This window comes from Maylandia zebra, linkage group LG16 (genome assembly GCF_041146795.1).
Source record: "Maylandia zebra isolate NMK-2024a linkage group LG16, Mzebra_GT3a, whole genome shotgun sequence".
Classification (NCBI taxonomy): Eukaryota; Metazoa; Chordata; class Actinopteri; order Cichliformes; family Cichlidae; genus Maylandia; species Maylandia zebra.
This window is the reverse complement of record NC_135182.1, coordinates 355,547-372,693: the sequence shown is the minus strand read 5'-3', so window position 1 is coordinate 372,693 and position 17,147 is coordinate 355,547. Positions and strand designations below refer to the sequence as shown.

The following is a 17,147-nucleotide window of genomic DNA, read 5'->3' as shown; positions in this document are numbered from 1 at the left end:
AGAAAAAATGGAAATGTTAGCGCTGCGCAGGTGTGTACACACTTTCTCACAGTTATCTCTGTGAGCAACACAACACAAACCCCTGAACAACCACCCTGGTAGATTCACAAACACAGAAAGGAACATTTAAAAGTTAAATCGTCATGCAACCTCAGATGTCGCTGTCATCTTTCTGCTCCTGTAAAAAGAAACACACCTAAATTCATCCACCCTTTTGTCCTATCTAGGTGGAGGTTAACCTTGAGTCGTGGTCAAGTCTTGTCAGCTTTTACCAGTCAGTCCGTTTGTTTTTATTTCCAGTCTTTCATTCATTCACCCATTCATTCATCCATTCTTTCTTTCTTTGCTGATAGTGGAAACCATCGCCGCATTTAGATTTCCGCCCTCAGCAAAATGACGTCATTTCAAAAAAAAAAACAAGAACTTTAGATCGGATTACCTCGCTGAATCCTTCTTAGGCAGGGGCCCTCATTTTCTAATTGTCCCAATAAGTGGCTTTCACCAGAGCCCATTTTAATGTGGAGAAACTCACTTGCAACAATTTTCTCGCCGACGTGTAATGCTTGTAATTTCCGATGTGCAGATCTGCTTAAAGAAAAGATTCACAACCAAAAATCAGTGCACTGTTCAAAATATGAATCAAAAATCAAAAATAAAGCTTTAAAACAAAATTAAATAAAAAGAAGCCCTCTTGTGATCCAGAGATCTTCTACAACGGAAACAAAACCCCATTTCCACTTTAATCAATTGAGTTTAAACATATAAGCAATTACTCCTGCATAAATTTCATCATAGCTAAATGCTGCCTACAACCAACTCCTGTGTGTTAACACTAACTTCACTTTACCCTCACATTTCCTATGTTATAACCTGTTTTTGATATAGCTCTTTTTATTTCATTTTGCTCCTTTTAAGGTAAAAATACCTTCTAATTCTAGTTTATCAGACGTAACCAAAATATATGCTTTCCTTCCTCTTTGGTCCGTCTTTAAGTTCAGTTAAAAGCTAAACGAATTTGAGGCCTCTTGCCTGGAATCAATACTCTCATGTGTGTTTCTGGACTCTGTGTCTGTAAGCGTGTGCAATCCTTCAATAACTCATATCATCCTCACAGTAGATTGGCCAATCATAGCGCTGGCCAAAGGCTCGTGACCCTCAAGAGACGAATTGAGCCACAACTCCTTTAAAGGCACTGAAGGAAACTGTTTCCAGGGCCTACTCCGTGGATCGGCTTCCTCCGAGGCGTGGACGTCTATCAGCAGAGAATGTACCTTCACCTATCAGCAGAGAATGTCCCTTAGTCTGTAACACAGTCAAATATATTCTCAAGTAATATTCAAGCATGCCATTCAGCGTGTTAGTACGAGCAGCTCGGGAGCAGCTTGGGAGAACAAGAAAACAGAGACTGCTTTAGATTGTCTTCCCAAAGTGACTCAACTTTATTCACAAGTACAACAGTTTATATAGAGGGTAAAATTCATGAGACAGCAGATTTATCAGTTTAAACCAGTACAGACCAAGATAAGGCAGCGTCTTCCTGCCCTTGGGTGAAGAAGCATCCTTTGTGTAGTTTTTTAGTTCAGCTACAATTGTGATTATCTCAGCGACATATTTTCAAGGCACAAAACGAAGAGTTCTTACATTAGTGAAATCTGAAACAAACCATTTGGCCTTCAACAGGCGTCTAAAAGATTAAGAAACTAATGTAGCTGAGGAAGTGATCTCTGTGGTATTTCAACCTTGTACCACCCTGTGATTCTCACACATCAATTCTTGGGTCAAAGAGAAAAACACTGAAACAAAGGGGCCTTATTGAATGACAGAGTTTTCCTGCATAATGTCACTATAAAACAATATCCAGTAAATGCTCCCATGGTACTAATATACCTAACAGTTCCACTCTTTTTTTATTATTATTTTTTAAAAAAAATAATAATTCAAATAGAAAGGAAAAATCACAAATGTAATAACATAATATAAAAAGCAAATCATAAAATGTAATAGTTCACAACCTAATGTTCAATATACACATCAGGAACATCATTGGTAACATCTGGCACATCCTCAGGATCAATTTGTGCTAATTGCAAATACATTGAAGTAGCTGTACTAGGTGGGTGTCTTGCCAAGTGGAGCATGAGGTATTGTCAGCAAAATGTGGCTTGCAGAAATGTGAACAGGGTTGCACTTTAGAATACGAAATAGTAAATAAAAATCCTAAGGTTAATGCAGTAGATATGATTAATAACCTAAATATATAAAAAAGACAGTTCTTTAGTCGTCTCCTGGCCTGGTCCCAAGTTCGAGAGACACCGTATAAGCGTCGTGTGATGACAATGGGCATTTCATTTTCTCCATTATCAGGATGAAACGAGTCTATCTTTATCAGGTTAGACATTGTGTGGTACTCTAGGCTTTCTGTTCCTGCTGGATGTTCGAGTACCTTGTTGTTGTTCTTTCAGGCGTTGTGTGTTAATCAGTGATTGTGTGTGTGTAGGTGTATTGGATCCGGGCGTTGGCTCGCCTGAGTCGTCATCTATAGGTGTATTGAATCCGGGCGCTGGCTCGCCGGAGACGTCATCTACTTGATCCGACGCCTTAGGTGGTTTGGTGGGGCTGGTCTTAACCCTGCTGGCATGAATCCACTGAGGTTGTCCGTCTGTTAGGATGCTGGTTCTCGTCACTGCAAGTACAGTCTGGGGGCTGGAACACGCGGCCTCCCCGAGTGCCCTTGGTTTTAGCGACTTTACCAATACCGCATCTCCTGGTTTCCACGGATGGGTTGGATCTATGGAAGGGAGAGGCTGAGAGAGACAAACTTTCTGATAGTTATTATTCAGTGTTTCTACCAGGTTATGAACATAGTCAGACAATGCAGTGTCTATGTCCCCTTCCAATAGCGGTGCCCCTCTGGAGGCTGACCATGGTGTTGGAAACGGTCTTCCCATGATTATTTCAAATGGAGATAATTTGGTTGCTGCGGATGGAGTCATTCTAATCTCGCAGAGGATTTGAGGAAGTAGTTTGATCCAGGTCATTCCTGTTTCTATCATTGCTTTAGTCAGGCGATTTTTTATGGTCCTATTCATTCTTTCTACAACTCCTGAACTCTGAGGATGGTATGGCACATGATATTTCCAGTCTATTGCTAGAGTTTTAGCACACTTTTGAATTACTTCTGATGTGAATGAAGGTCCTCTATCACTGTTAATTTGGTGAGGTATTCCAAATCTGGGTATTATGTCATTGCACAACTTTTGACAGACTACTTCTGCAGTTTCTTTTGATGTTGGGTAAGTTTCTACCCATTTACTAAATTGGTCCACTATTACCAGTAAGTACTTGATGCTTCCTTGTGCTGGCATGTGTGTAAAATCAATTTGTAATGTATGAAATGGGAAATCTGGTTGTGGTAAATGCTGATGTTTTGCTTTTGGTTTTCCTACATTAGTTCGTGCACATGTTAGACAGGTTGCTAATATGCGTTTTACTGCGTGTGATGTTTTCTTGATTACAAATCTTGATTTTATTGCTCCTATTACCCCTCTTTGTCCGACATGACTCACACCGTGAAAATGGCGGACAAGGATTGGCAGTAGTGAAGATGGGAGGGCAATCAAACCCTCAAGGTTTTTGTATAAGCCGTCTCTGTTATCTAAGGTACAATCATTACTTTCCCAGTAAGTGTAATCTAAGGCAGAGGCTTGCTCTTGTATGAATTTTAGGTCAACATTTGTTTCTAAATAGTCTGGGAGCGTGACAAGTGGCAGCTGTAAAGGCAAAGATAATACTTCCCTTCTGGGTGGTTGCTGTGAGGCAGCAGCTGCTTTCGCGGTTACGTCTGCAAGAGCATTTCCCACTGCTTCGTCTGTGTCAGCCGTGCTGTGCCCCTTCGTTTTAACAACTGCAATTGCCGATGGCAGCTGTATAGCCTGCAAAAGTCTTTGAACAAGGTCAGAATTAGCGATCGATTTTCCATCAGCAGATCTAAATCCTCTTTGTCTCCACAATGTGCCAAAGTCATGCACCACACCGAATGCATAACGGCTATCAGTGTAAATTGTTACCCGCTTATCCACATGTAACTCACAGGCGCGTATTAAAGCCATGAGCTCTGCTTTTTGTGCTGAGTGAAATGGTAATGAGTGAGCCTCTAGTATGATGTCAGGCAATGTCACCACCGAATAGCCACAAAGAAATAAGTTGTCATTTGGTTTTGAACAGGACCCGTCCACATAAACAATGACTGAGTCTGGGATTGGTGTCTGCTCTAAGTCTGGGCGTGGTGCTGTGGATTCCTGTATACGTGTCATACAATCATGATCGTCAGGGTCGTCTGAACCATCCTGTCGGTCAGAGGAACACAGCATACGAATGAGTAAGTGTGCTGGCGAATTGGGTGTGCTGCTTGCTTTTATAGTGAGATTTGCTGTTGAAGTCAGTGTAGCTTCATAACCTGAGCGACGTTGTGCGGTCATGTGTTGTGTAGTTATGTTTGCTAGAATGGTCGTGACCTGGTGATTGGTGTGTAGAATAGTGTCATGTGAGAGTGTGAGCTTCTCGCAGTCCCTTATCATGATAGAGCAAGCTGCTACTGCTCTCAGGCAGGCCGGCATCCCCTGAACTACTGCTGGCAGCACCTTTGAGTAGAAGGCTACTGGACGGTAGCCACAGCCATGCTCTTGGGCCAATACACCTGCACAGGTTGTGCCGTTCTCTGTGACGAACAGGTGGAACGGTAAGTGGTAGTCAGGCAGACCCAAACAAGGGGCGGAGGTCAGCGCTCCCTGTAATGCATTGAAAGAGGCAGTCATTTCTGTGGACCACAGTATTCGAGGAGGCTTGTCTTTTTTGCAGCATTCACGCAGAATGTGGTCATGAAAAGAACAGTCTGGTATCCACTGTCTGCAATAGTTCACCATGCCTAGGAAAGACAGCATTTCTTTCTGTGTAGTGGGCTTAGGGACAGAGGTCACAGCTTTGACCCTGTCTGTAGTCATAGAACGTTGTCCGTGAGACAGTGTAAATCCCAAATATTGAACAGAAGTCTGACAGTACTGCATTTTCTTTGCTGATGCTTTGTGGCCAGTCTGTTGGAGGTGCTGGAGTAGCATGTGTGTGGCAGTTTGACATAGTTTTTCACTTTCAGCACAGAGGAGGAGATCATCTACATACTGGATCAGAGTACAGCCCTCTGGAGGAGTGAAGCCGTCCAGGGTAGCACGTACTACCATTGAGAAAGCCGCAGGGCTGTCTACCATGCCTTGGGGTAAGCGAGTCCATGTGTACTGCTTATCTCTATGTGTAAAAGCAAATATCGGCTGTGTGTCTTCATGCACAGGTACTGAGAAAAAGGCGGAGCACAAATCCACCACAGTAAAATGTGTAGCTGTTGCTGGAATAGATGTCAGTATGCTGGGAACATCTGGAACCAGAGGTGGCAGAGGCATGATGACTGCATTAACTTGCCTTAAGTCTTGTGTGAAACGCCATACGCCAGGTTTGTTAGGCTTTGGCACAGGATTGACAGGAGTGTTATATGGAGATACTGTGGGCTTTATTACTCCAGCTGTCAATAAATCTCCTATGATGATGTCTAAGGCTGCGGCTTTTTCAGCGGAAATGGGATATTGCTTGACATATACCGGCTTGTTGTTTTTCAGCTGAGCATGATAAGGTGTACAGTCGATAAATCCTACATCATTCTCACCTCTTGACCATAATGTCATGTTTTGATATTCAGCTGGCAATGTGACAGCAGAGATAGTACAGTGTATGGGGTAGGTTAGATCTGTGTGTCGACATGGTGCAGTGATGTCATAGCCTATGTCTGAGTTATGTGACAAAACAACTGTTTGGCCTTCACTGGTGTGAGCAGTTATCATGTTGTTGAACAGTGTGAGAGAAACAAATATGTGGCTTCCAGGCATGGGGCTACCTGGTAGTGGTGTCTGTACACGTGTTTGGCACAGTGTGTGACGTGGGATACCAGTCAGATGGATATTGAGTTCATTCTCCGCTGAGGCGTCCAGCTGACACAGAGGATGTTCCTTCTCCATGGTGTCGGTGCATAGGGCAGAGAAAACATAGCTGTTATCAGTATCTGCAAACATTTCACCCTTTGTGTTAAATGAAATACACAAGTTCATTTTTGCCATTAAATCTCTGCCTAATAGATTCACAGGCGAGTTTGGAATAATTATGAATGGATGATATGTAATTTCATCTGGTTTTGGGCCCCAGCGTGTTTTTAGAGAATGAGTTTTGGGGCATTGCACTAGAGTTCCGTTTATTCCCATGGTGTTGATGCACACAGAGGAAACAGGCCCACTATAGAATTTTCCAGACAGTGAACTTTTAGTGGCTCCACTGTCAACTAAAAAGGAATAAGTCTTTTCACCTATCTCTATATCTAACATGGGCAAGCTTTCTGTGTTACGGGACAATTGCAAATGCAGCATCGTGTGTAGTGCTTCACACTGTCCCTCATCATCACCTGGGCCTCCCTATTGTCGGTCCAGTCTTTCGTTATCATATGGGTGGGGATTAAAATGTGGATTATAAGGTTGCTGCCTAAGTGCAAAGGGGCCATTATTTTGATGTGATTCCTGTCTGCGTTGCCAGTTACCTTGTCTGTAAGAGCTCTGCTGACGCCTAGTGGCAGGAGCTGGTCCTGTGTTTTGTGGTTGAGATCTACCTGCTGCTGATTTGCATTCCCTCCTCCAGTGTCCTATTTTTTTACAATAAAAACATACGTCTCCACTCCTATCTCTCCTTCTAAAATCTCCCTGCTGCGCTTGTTGAGGGGACGGGGCCCCTGCATACATCATTTTTTCACTTTCCTCTGAGCCTTCAACATCAAAGTTCAACATCATCTTAACAGTTTTAGCCTTCGTGCTGTTGGGGAAAAGATCTGCACCAGCTTTTGTTTTGACAAGTGTGATAAAGTTCTTTATTTTCATGTCATAGAGATTATCAGTGGCAGTCAGCTTCAATAGTTGTGAACATTCTGGATGAATGTTGTTTAAGAATGTTGTTATGAAAATCTGATCATTTCCTCCTTCAGGCATGCATGCCTCATTAGTCCAGCAGTGTGTGAAACGTTTCATAAACACTAGAATGGATTCATCTGGCTTTTGCTTACACATGGTTACTGCATTTAAATCAATTTTATCTCTAGACATTGTGAGCAGAAATCTCTTTAGATTTTGAAAAAAGGCTGTGATTTTGTCATCGTTTATCCACAAAAACGAGGTGGTGTTGGCTGCTTGGTCATTTTTAGGGTCTAGTTCCTCTACTTCTTCAATAAGCTGAGATTCAGTCACACCTGGGATTCGTTGACATAATATATATCTATAGTCAGGCCCACCCAAGTGGTGGTATCTGGTACTTCTCTGTAATGCAGAAACAAAGGCTGTAGGATTTTGTAGAGGATCGGGAAGTTCTTTAATGGTTGCTGCTAACTCTGAAATTTTAGGGGGTTGAATGCAACACATGTCCCCTATTATCATGAACGGGAGGGAGGTGCTGACGTCATTAAATTGTGATCCCTGCTTTTCTTTATAACGGGTGTTTTTGTGGGGGCCCTCTTGAGTTTTTTCCTCTTTTTTCTGCTTTAAGTAGTTCCTTATTAAATTTCTGGTGTTAGTTATTGTTTTTGGCACAGTCAAACCATTCGCTACTCTAGTGTGGCGCTGAACATGATTATCTATGACGGAAACGGCTTCCTGCAGTTCAGCTTCCGTACGTTCAGTTAAAGGATCTTTCATGATTTCCTCACACTCTGTCATTAACTGTTTTGTTTGCTTTTTATGTTCCTGTAACTCTCTTTCTCGTTCAGTGTATTCTCGTTCCTGTCTTTGATCTAAGTTAAACCAGTCATCTTCTTCTGATTTAGGTGTCATTTCAGTGCCTTCCTCACTCTTTTGGGATTCTGCTGTTAAATCAGGATATACGCGCTGATGACGTGCAGCCGCCGCAGCAGCTATTAATTCTGTTTTTTCATCATAAGGCGGCGGAGCCGTAGGTTGAACGGATGGGCATATAAGGCTAGTTTTTTCTGCAGTGGATTTACTAGAGCCTACACTGGCTTGATTTAAAGCATTTACGTCTGGCTCGGGTCCTTTTTTCCATAGTGGTAGCATGCGATTGGTCACATCACGACATTCTATCATATATTTTTTACAGGACTTTTTAATCAGCCTACTTTTCTTATCACAAATAGTATTTAACATTTCTACTGACCTGTTTTCTGGCGATAATCGTTCGGGATAGGGCTCCGGAAATACATTAGGATGCATTAAAGTTATAGTTCTTAAGTTCGAGACGAAATCAGTCACGTAAGCACTTCCGCATGTTCTGGATACGTAATCATGGAAGTCTTCATTGGTTCGCGAGCGTGGGTTAAACGTAACCGGAAGTGGGAGTCGTACTGAGCCGCTATTTGTGATTTTATATTTTATTTTTTTCGGTTTTACAGTTAATTTTGAGTTTTTATCGGACCCGTCTAAGGTCTTTGAATTATTCTGACCCATGGTCAGTGATTTCCAGAGGGGTTTAGACGCTTTGAAGGATTTAAGTTAGTTTCTATTTTTGCTGTGGCACACCTGAGGTTACTTGATTTTTTGCTAGCAATTTTATGTTTTTAGTGAGCAACTTCTCACTTTTTAACGAGCAACTTCTCGTTTTATGACCCCAGGCAACTTCCTGTGTCCTTTCTGCTGGTGAGCAACTTCTTAGTTTATGACAGCAGGCAACTTCCTGTGTCCTTTCTGCTTTTATTTACAAAACAACAGGCAACTTCCTGTGTTTCTATGTGGGCCACTAAAGAAGGCTCCTCAGTGTATCCCACTTGTTACTATGTGGGCCACTGAAGAAGGCCTCGTCAGCGTATCCCGTTTCTATGTGGATCACTGAGAAAGGCATAACACAGTCTTATAAAATAAAAAGACAAGTGCCTACCTTCGTCAGGATCCCACTTCTGACACCAAAATTGAAGGAAACTGTTTCCAGGGCCTACTCCGTGGATCGGCTTCCTCCGAGGCGTGGACGTCTATCAGCAGAGAATGTACCTTCACCTATCAGCAGAGAATGTCCCTTAGTCTGTAACACAGTCAAATATATTCTCAAGTAATATTCAAGCATGCCATTCAGCGTGTTAGTACGAGCAGCTCGGGAGCAGCTTGGGAGAACAAGAAAACAGAGACTGCTTTAGATTGTCTTCCCAAAGTGACTCAACTTTATTCACAAGTACAACAGTTTATATAGAGGGTAAAATTCATGAGACAGCAGATTTATCAGTTTAAACCAGTACAGACCAAGATAAGGCAGCGTCTTCCTGCCCTTGGGTGAAGAAGCATCCTTTGTGTAGTTTATTAGTTCAGCTACAATTGTGATTATCTCAGCGACATATTTTCAAGGCACAAAACGAAGAGTTCTTACATTAGTGAAATCTGAAACAAACCATTTGGCCTTCAACAGGCGTCTAAAAGATTAAGAAACTAATGTAGCTGAGGAAGTGATCTCTGTGGTATTTCAACCTTGTACCAGCCTGTGATTCTCACACATCAATTCTTGGGTCAAAGAGAAAAACACTGAAACAAAGGGGCCTTATTGAATGACAGAGTTTTCCTGCATAATGTCACTATAAAACAATATCCAGTAAATGCTCCCATGGTACTAAAATACCTAACAGGCACAAAATGCAATATGTATAAAAATCATCTCTATTTATAAGCTCTCCCCTTTATCCTAAAAATAAATCTATGTAATATCTGTATGTGTAAGCCTACCTTATAACCACTACTTCTAAAAATCAAAAAAGAAATCAAACCTGTTCTCCTTCTTCAACCCTCACTCATTTTCCCCAAAGCATATCTTTTTGTCAACGTGTCCCACAATTTCCCTCTAAGATTTGCATACAGCTTTAAAACCACTGGCACTGTATCTAATAAACAGGATTCAGTTCACTTTACTCCTTTAACCTTAACATAAAAATAACAGTTTCTGTTTTACCATATCCAAATGACCAAAAACCCAAAAGTCATACAATGATCCCAAATGATTAAACAATTAAATTATTAAACCCTAAATTCCCCCTTTATTTTGACACATTTCCTTTATTTTGACACATACCCCCTTTAGCATTTGGCATTCTCCCAACAATACCAGTATACTATAATCCCATAATCTAACCCAACTCAATAAAACAGAAACTTTCTCTGGTAAAAGCAAATTGTTTGTCCACATTTATTCCTCCCCTCCTTCATCCAGTCACACATTCACTCACATGCAGTCACACCATATTTTGCTAATAGCGGAGCCTCCCGCGCAAGTGATCAGATTCTCCACCCTCAGCAAAATGAGCTCCTTCATTTTTATTTTCCTGTAAAAATAGTTCCTTAGGTTTTGGACTGGATTGACTCGCTACAATCCTTTTAGACAGGGACTTACGACCTGATCAGGTCCCCACAGGTAGCTTTCTCCTCAGCCAGTTGTAATCTGGAAAGCCCACCTTATATTTGCTCTTCCCGAGAATTTGTCAGCGCTGTTATTCACTGTTGCAGGCCTGCTTAGAACAAAAACGAGAAAAAAGAGAGCTGATTATTAGCTCATAAAAACACAAAACAAAATCACCTGACAGGTTTTCTCTAAGTGCACTGTTACAAAAATAATGGGCCCCTCTCAGACATGTCCATGTTTCCTAAAACTCCCTCTATTAAAAACAAAAACAACAACAACCCGAACCTCACTGACAGAATCAACCCATCACCACAACCTCAACAACCTCAAACACACAAATATTGCCACCGCAGTCCTGACACTCCCGGGTCAACTCACATAATTTCACCTCCTCAATACACCGAAAGTCTTGTTAAAACCACACAATTTGCACACAACAATCACCCCCTTTATGCACTTTAACATACTTAGATTCAACATAAGACATAACCCCCCTTACGACAACATATAATCATGCAATTTCCTCAACTTCAAACTCAAATGCATTCTATTAAACATTCACACCATTCTATCACTCATACAAACAGCAAGCTGTTCTTCATTGCGTATGTTTGTGTTCTTAGCCAGGTTTAATCAATGTCTCTGCATTAATCTCTATGAGCTTGTCCTTGTAAGGTAAATGCATTTTCTGCTTGTGTATGTGAATTTGCATATGTTACTTTTGCAGTGTTTCAGACTCCTGCACATTTCTCCACTTAAGCCGTCAGTTTTCTTTCCCAAATTTGCTAACTCAAATTTTAAGTCCCCACCTTATTAACAGCATTCCTGGTCCTCAGCCAGAAGTTAGGGCCCACTTGTCAGGTTTATGGAGACATGGCACTGTGAACAATTCAACCAGAAACTTGCCTTAACATATTCAATCATGTTGACCTATAACTTTCTTCCGACCGCTGCATGTGGAGAATCGATCCAGGTCTGTTTTGCACCTGAAGAAACACAACTGAGACATTTTATTATTATCACGAGTACTTAAACTACCAGTTTCCCTCTCTCTGGTCAGACATACCAGCTTATGTCATGTGTATAAGTGTAAGCTGGTCTTCATTGCTTTTCCTATGTATTTTTGTTAATGTTCAGTGAGTGTAAGCTGCTTTCTTCATTGCCTCTGTATGTTATAGTCAGGATTAATTCATGCATCATTTCACTGATTTCTTAATTCAAAACTATCTGTGTTTTCCATTCATTCATGTAATTGTCAGTTATTTTCTCTCTTCATTTTACCTTCTTTTTGTTTACCTCTTTAGTTTTCTGGTGGACATCTCTAAACACCATCATGAGTTCAGGTTTTCATTTCACTCCAATTATACCCTGTATTCTCGCAGTCGAACTCGTCCGGCTTCACCTCTCACTGGTCCCTGTCCTCTTCTCTCAGTGTCCTTTTGTTGTCTTGAATTCTCCAGCAAACACAGTCCGTTTCTTCTCTGTTTCTCTTCGGTATTTTCCTTTTGGATTAAGTCCCAGCCTGAGTTTTTCTTTGAAAGAAGCCTCTAATGTCCATTCTTATATTTCAGTACATAACTGAAACCGATTTAGTCGAGGAGGGTACTTGCACTTTCGCCGTCCATGTTTCATCACGTGGTTTCTTCTTTTCTGTTGATGCTTTCAGTCGTCTCTTTCAAGATTACTCCAAGCATGGCAAATCTGACAATCAGTGTCCAGTGCTTTCCCACCGTTCAACTGCCCAGCCTGTAATTCACAGTGCATGTTCCCATCTCGTAGTTCCTTCCATGCTGCTGGTCCCTTCAGTTTGGTTTCAGTGTTAACGGTTCAGTTGCACTGTCTTTTGGCTGCTTGTAAATTCTTCTCCAGTCCACGATGTTCTGTTGGTCTTCATCAGGAGATTAACTGTCCTTTGAGCTTCTTCTCAGGATGGGGACAAGTGCGAGGTCAAGCTCTAAAACTTTAAGCCAAAATCTGGCCTGTTTTCTCCCAATTATGCTACTCTACTGGTTTTGGCGCCGTACTCAAAATTCCAAGTTGAGAGAAGTCCACCTTTATTTATCTGTAACCTGTATTAACGCACTAAAACATACGATTAATATCCTTTTCATTTCTTTTTCTTAAAACCTCCATTCGCTTTATCTGCCTAGAGTTGAACTCATCTCTCTCCTTGTATGGGCATGCAAACTTCCTGTCACACACACACACTCACAGCCCCCACCTTTTCTTGGCCGCGGCTCTCATGCACTTCACAACTTCTCAAGCTGCGCCACAGACTGCAGTTTCTCTACTTTTTTAAAAATATAAAACCAAACACACTCTTTATTCAATCGTCACACACTCAGCTTCTGCATTAAATCATTTTCACAGCACACGCAGTTATAATCAATGTAAGCACTTTACACAGCCGATTCACACTTTATTTATATAAACAAATAGAGAAAAACAGTTTTCCCCCATTTTCCTTTAATACTAAATGGGCACATGCGCGGCCCCCCCTCTCTCTCTTTCTCTGCTCATCCACACACTGCGGGGTTAGAAGCCCCCCTCCTTGCAGCTGCTCGAGACAGAGAGAGACTCGCTTTTCTTTTTTCTGCACCACCACAAACACAAAACCAAGTCTATACATGCAAGCTTTTTTAAACAATATAAACACTTCTCCACCGGTATTTACACTTTATTTACATACACGGGCCAGTATAGACATAAACACACCGCATGCCAGAACAACTTATCTCATTTATTTCTCTCTTTATTTCCATACCGATATTCCTAACTTTTTGACTAATTTAAAAGCTTCCAAGCCCAGGCCTCGCCTTGCTGGTCAATAAACCCCGCGTCGGGAACGCCCTCTCCGGCCGCGGTCAGATTTCTAAACACTAAAGTAATTTATAACCGCTTCCCGCAGGTGAGAGAGGAAGGAGCTCCACGTCCGGCGCCACACGCTTTCAGCTATACTTAAAGCTCACCAGTCCCCTACGTTTGAATGGTAACGGCCGGGTCTCACCCTTTCAATCAAAAAATGCAGTATATTAAGGCCATCACCCTTAGATTTGCCTCGCCTGTTAACGGGAGTTCGAGCCCCGCGGAAGGCTACTCCGGGCTAAAAATAACCACGCGTCCGCAGCTATTAGTCGGTGCCAAACGCTGAACGAAACTGCACTCTACGGAGCTGCGCTCCGGTCCTAAATCAATTTATATACTTTTAGAAGCATCCGTGTGAGCTCTCAGCCCTCCAGTTATCCCTTGATGCCCGAACCGCGTTCTGCTGGACAATTTAACCGAGTACCCTGAACTAAAACTTGCCTGACTGACGCCACAGTCAACAAATATAACACATCAGTTTAAGCCCATTTTGTTCACTTAACCACACTACCTATTATCTTAAAATTCACCCCAGAATTAACAGCAATAACTGCACTTTTACCACCAATTATCCTAATTAAATAAAATCACTATGGACAGAACTCAGCAGAAGGCCCCCCTGAGTGAACATTCAATTTAGTTTAACTTCCAATTTAGTACCTTTGGATAAAAAGCATTCAACAGGTGGTACTAACCTTTCATACCGCGGTATTTCACTCAGATGGATGGCTCTCTCCTGGGTTCCCTCCCGAGGAGCTCCGCTCACAGCGCGTCCTTCTTTCCCTCCAAACCGGGTTTCGGCACCAAAATGTAAAGGTTCTTTTGGTTTGGAAGGAAAAATAAGCACAGACGGAGTCCCGGAAGTGTCCAAAAAAGTGATTTATTAAACACACACTGATAGTACAAGTGTGGGAAGACGTCTTCATCCCACTGCCCTGTTACAGCAAACTTTATAGCCATTTATGACGTCAGAAGAATTCCCCTATCTCCTCTATCTCCAGAACAACAACATTTTCCCAGAATTACAACCAGATGTTTTCAATCATCAGTATCTAAGAACATAAACAATTGTGTATCGAGTGTGCAGTTATGTGAGATTGTCGTCCAGGCCAAAGAAAGTCCAAGTATCCTTATATAACCAGGAGGATGTTGCAACAATCTGATGTAATCAATTGGTTACTGTGGTCCGCCTGGAGCTGCAGCTATGCTGGTGGTTTTTTGCATGATAGAATATTACAGAGGAATGTGTCTTATTCTGCGTGCTCTAGAATACAAGATTAAGCAGATTTACTCAATGATAAATGATACATGATAATACTGATGATAAACTAATACAGACTAATGAAGTAATGATGAAATAATGACAGTGCATGTAAATGATAACAAAGTGACAGTAAAATAACATGTTTTTCTTGACAGTAACTAGTAACTATAATTAATTACTTTTTCAAAGTAACTTGCCCAACACTGGTAATGACAGTAAAGTTGAATCCTAAACATCTAAACAAAAGCTGCTACAGGAGAAGTTTTAGAAGGCCAGTAAAGAGAGCGTGGAGGCAGATGGAGGATGCCAAGTCCACTGAATCTACACACTTCCTGTTTCCACCTCATCCTTCCAGTGCTTTACAATGGCTGTATCCCAACTCAGGGTCTGCAGCCTTAAAGGCTGCATTTTAAGGCTGATTACGTCACAGCGACGCAACGAAGGCTGTCCCAATTCAAAGGCTGCTCGAAATGCGGCCCTAAAATGCGTCCATCATTTCCCTGAATTTTATCGATGTGGCAGTGTAGACTTCATGGCCCAATACAGCCCAGAATGCATAGCGCAAAAAACGGCGGAAGAGGGGCGCCCAAAGAGTAAACTTTAAGTAAGTACTGAATATTATGTCACTTATTTATGTGCAAATGTTTAATAACGAAGAACATGAAAACATTCCTGTTGGCCACATGTCGGCAAAGTTATGTGACATTAGTGACATTTGTACTAACTTGGTTTTAAAGCCTTTACTTTAAAATATACACCGTTCAATAGCTGAGCTTAATCTTACAGAGAATGTGATGATTTTATTTTTAAAGTAAGCACTGAGACAAATTTAGTAATGCAAACATATTAAAAGAACAATATTTGTGTCTTATATATAACACAGTTATATATAAGACACTAGCTGCCGGACACTGGCCCGGTGGCGCCAGTGTCCGGCAGCCTCGCCTCTGTCAGTGCGCCCCAGGGCGGCTGTGGCTACACTGTAGCTGCCATCACCAGTGTGTGAATGTGTGGATGATTGTGTATAGTGTAAAGCGCTTTGGGGTCCTTAGGACCAAGTAAAGCGCTTTACAAATACAGACCATTTTCCATTTATATACACAGAGAAGATTTAAGGTGACAGGAAATGTAAATAAATGCAGCTTGAATCTTTACTGCAGCTCAGTATTTGAAACAGAGTCATTCACTGCTGTAATAACTAATAATGACTGAAATGATAACTTTTTATATTGGCCATATTATATTTACATTACCAAAGTAAGATGACTTTAGTCTCATGAGCAACATGAGCTAATTGTTATTTACTAGCTAATCTTAAATGACTGTTCAGTACAGAAATGACGCCCAATAATCATGATTTCACAGTCCTGTGGTCTCAGCCTCAGATACTCAACTAATCAAAGCTCATGTAGAAACAAACAAACAAATGAACAAAAGATTTTCTCCTTCATTTCTGTCAAACAAAGCTGTATGAAACGTTTCCAGCTGTTAGTATCATGGTTGCTAGGCAACCTGGGCAGCGCGACAGAGGCTAGACCGTCCCATTTCAGAAGCCTCGCACTTCCGGCCTTAGCGGTCTTTGAGTACGCGGCCCTTGTGGACCGTTAAGGCTGCATACTTTAAGGCTGCAGACCCTGAATTGGGATGCAGCCTATACTCCCTGCTCTCTCTACCACAGCTGCCTTTGAACTTGCCTGGGCCAGGTCTGAGTCCAGCTTTGCCAGGTCACATGACACAGGGGTGTGCTCTGATGTCAGCAGGCAGGTCAGTGGAGCCCTCTGGTGATGGATATATGGCAGTGAAACAGGAGGAGGCCTGAGAACAGACAGCAGGCTTAACTAGCAGGACAAAGTAGCATGTGGTACTTGAAGGAGTCATCACAGCCAATCAGCTCTCAGGAAAATGGAACATCACATACATTTTCTCTTCTTTGATTTTCATCAATGTATTTCCTTTGATAGATTTTCTGTCAACACTAATGCCTGATTAGAAGCTCATAGGCAGTTCCTGTCACTCTACAATAAAACAATGAAGAGGCTGCGCTCTCTGCCCTCCCACTAGCTGACACAAGTAAACTGTGCTAAGATGCCCTACATGGACTAAGGTTCTTGGCCACATACATATAGATTTTCTTGGCTGTAGAAATCCTTGCCATGAAGCTCCCAGCGCACATTTTTGATGCTTCTGTTTGTGGCAGAGCAGGTTTGGAGCTCTGCAGAGCCTTGGTGACTTTTACTGACTATGCACCCCTACCCACATGTATGATTTAGATTTATACTTATGTGGCAGCTATTCACTGACTTGACAAAGTTATTTTAAATGATGTCATCAATTACACAAGTTTGTTTCCATGAAAACTAAAAGTGGGGAGATTCTTATGGGCTCAAAATGTGGTCATAAATATTTTGTACTTGTAAATCGGTTTTGTACTTGTAAAAAAGATTTGTATGTGTAAAAAAATTTGTGCATGCGTAAAAAAGATTTGTATGTGTAAAAAAGATTTGTGTGTGTAAAAAAGATTTGTGTGTGTGTAAAAAAGATTTGTGTGTGTAAAAAA

At 41.6% G+C, this 17,147-nt stretch overlaps 1 long non-coding RNA gene across 2 annotated transcripts; it reads right to left on the bottom strand.

Annotated features, from left to right (window-relative positions):
- Positions 1 to 1,415: 1,415 nt before the first annotated feature.
- Positions 1,416 to 8,954, bottom strand: LOC143412957 (uncharacterized). Of its 2 annotated transcripts, none has more exons than XR_013093492.1 (2): positions 5,939 to 8,954; positions 1,416 to 3,942 (listed from the first exon to the last, which is right to left on the bottom strand). It is a non-coding gene; the product is annotated as an uncharacterized LOC143412957 (long non-coding RNA). The 2 variants fall into 2 exon arrangements; XR_013093491.1 differs by having other exon boundaries at positions 5,990 to 8,954.
- Between the last annotated feature and the right edge of the window lie 8,193 nt (positions 8,955 to 17,147).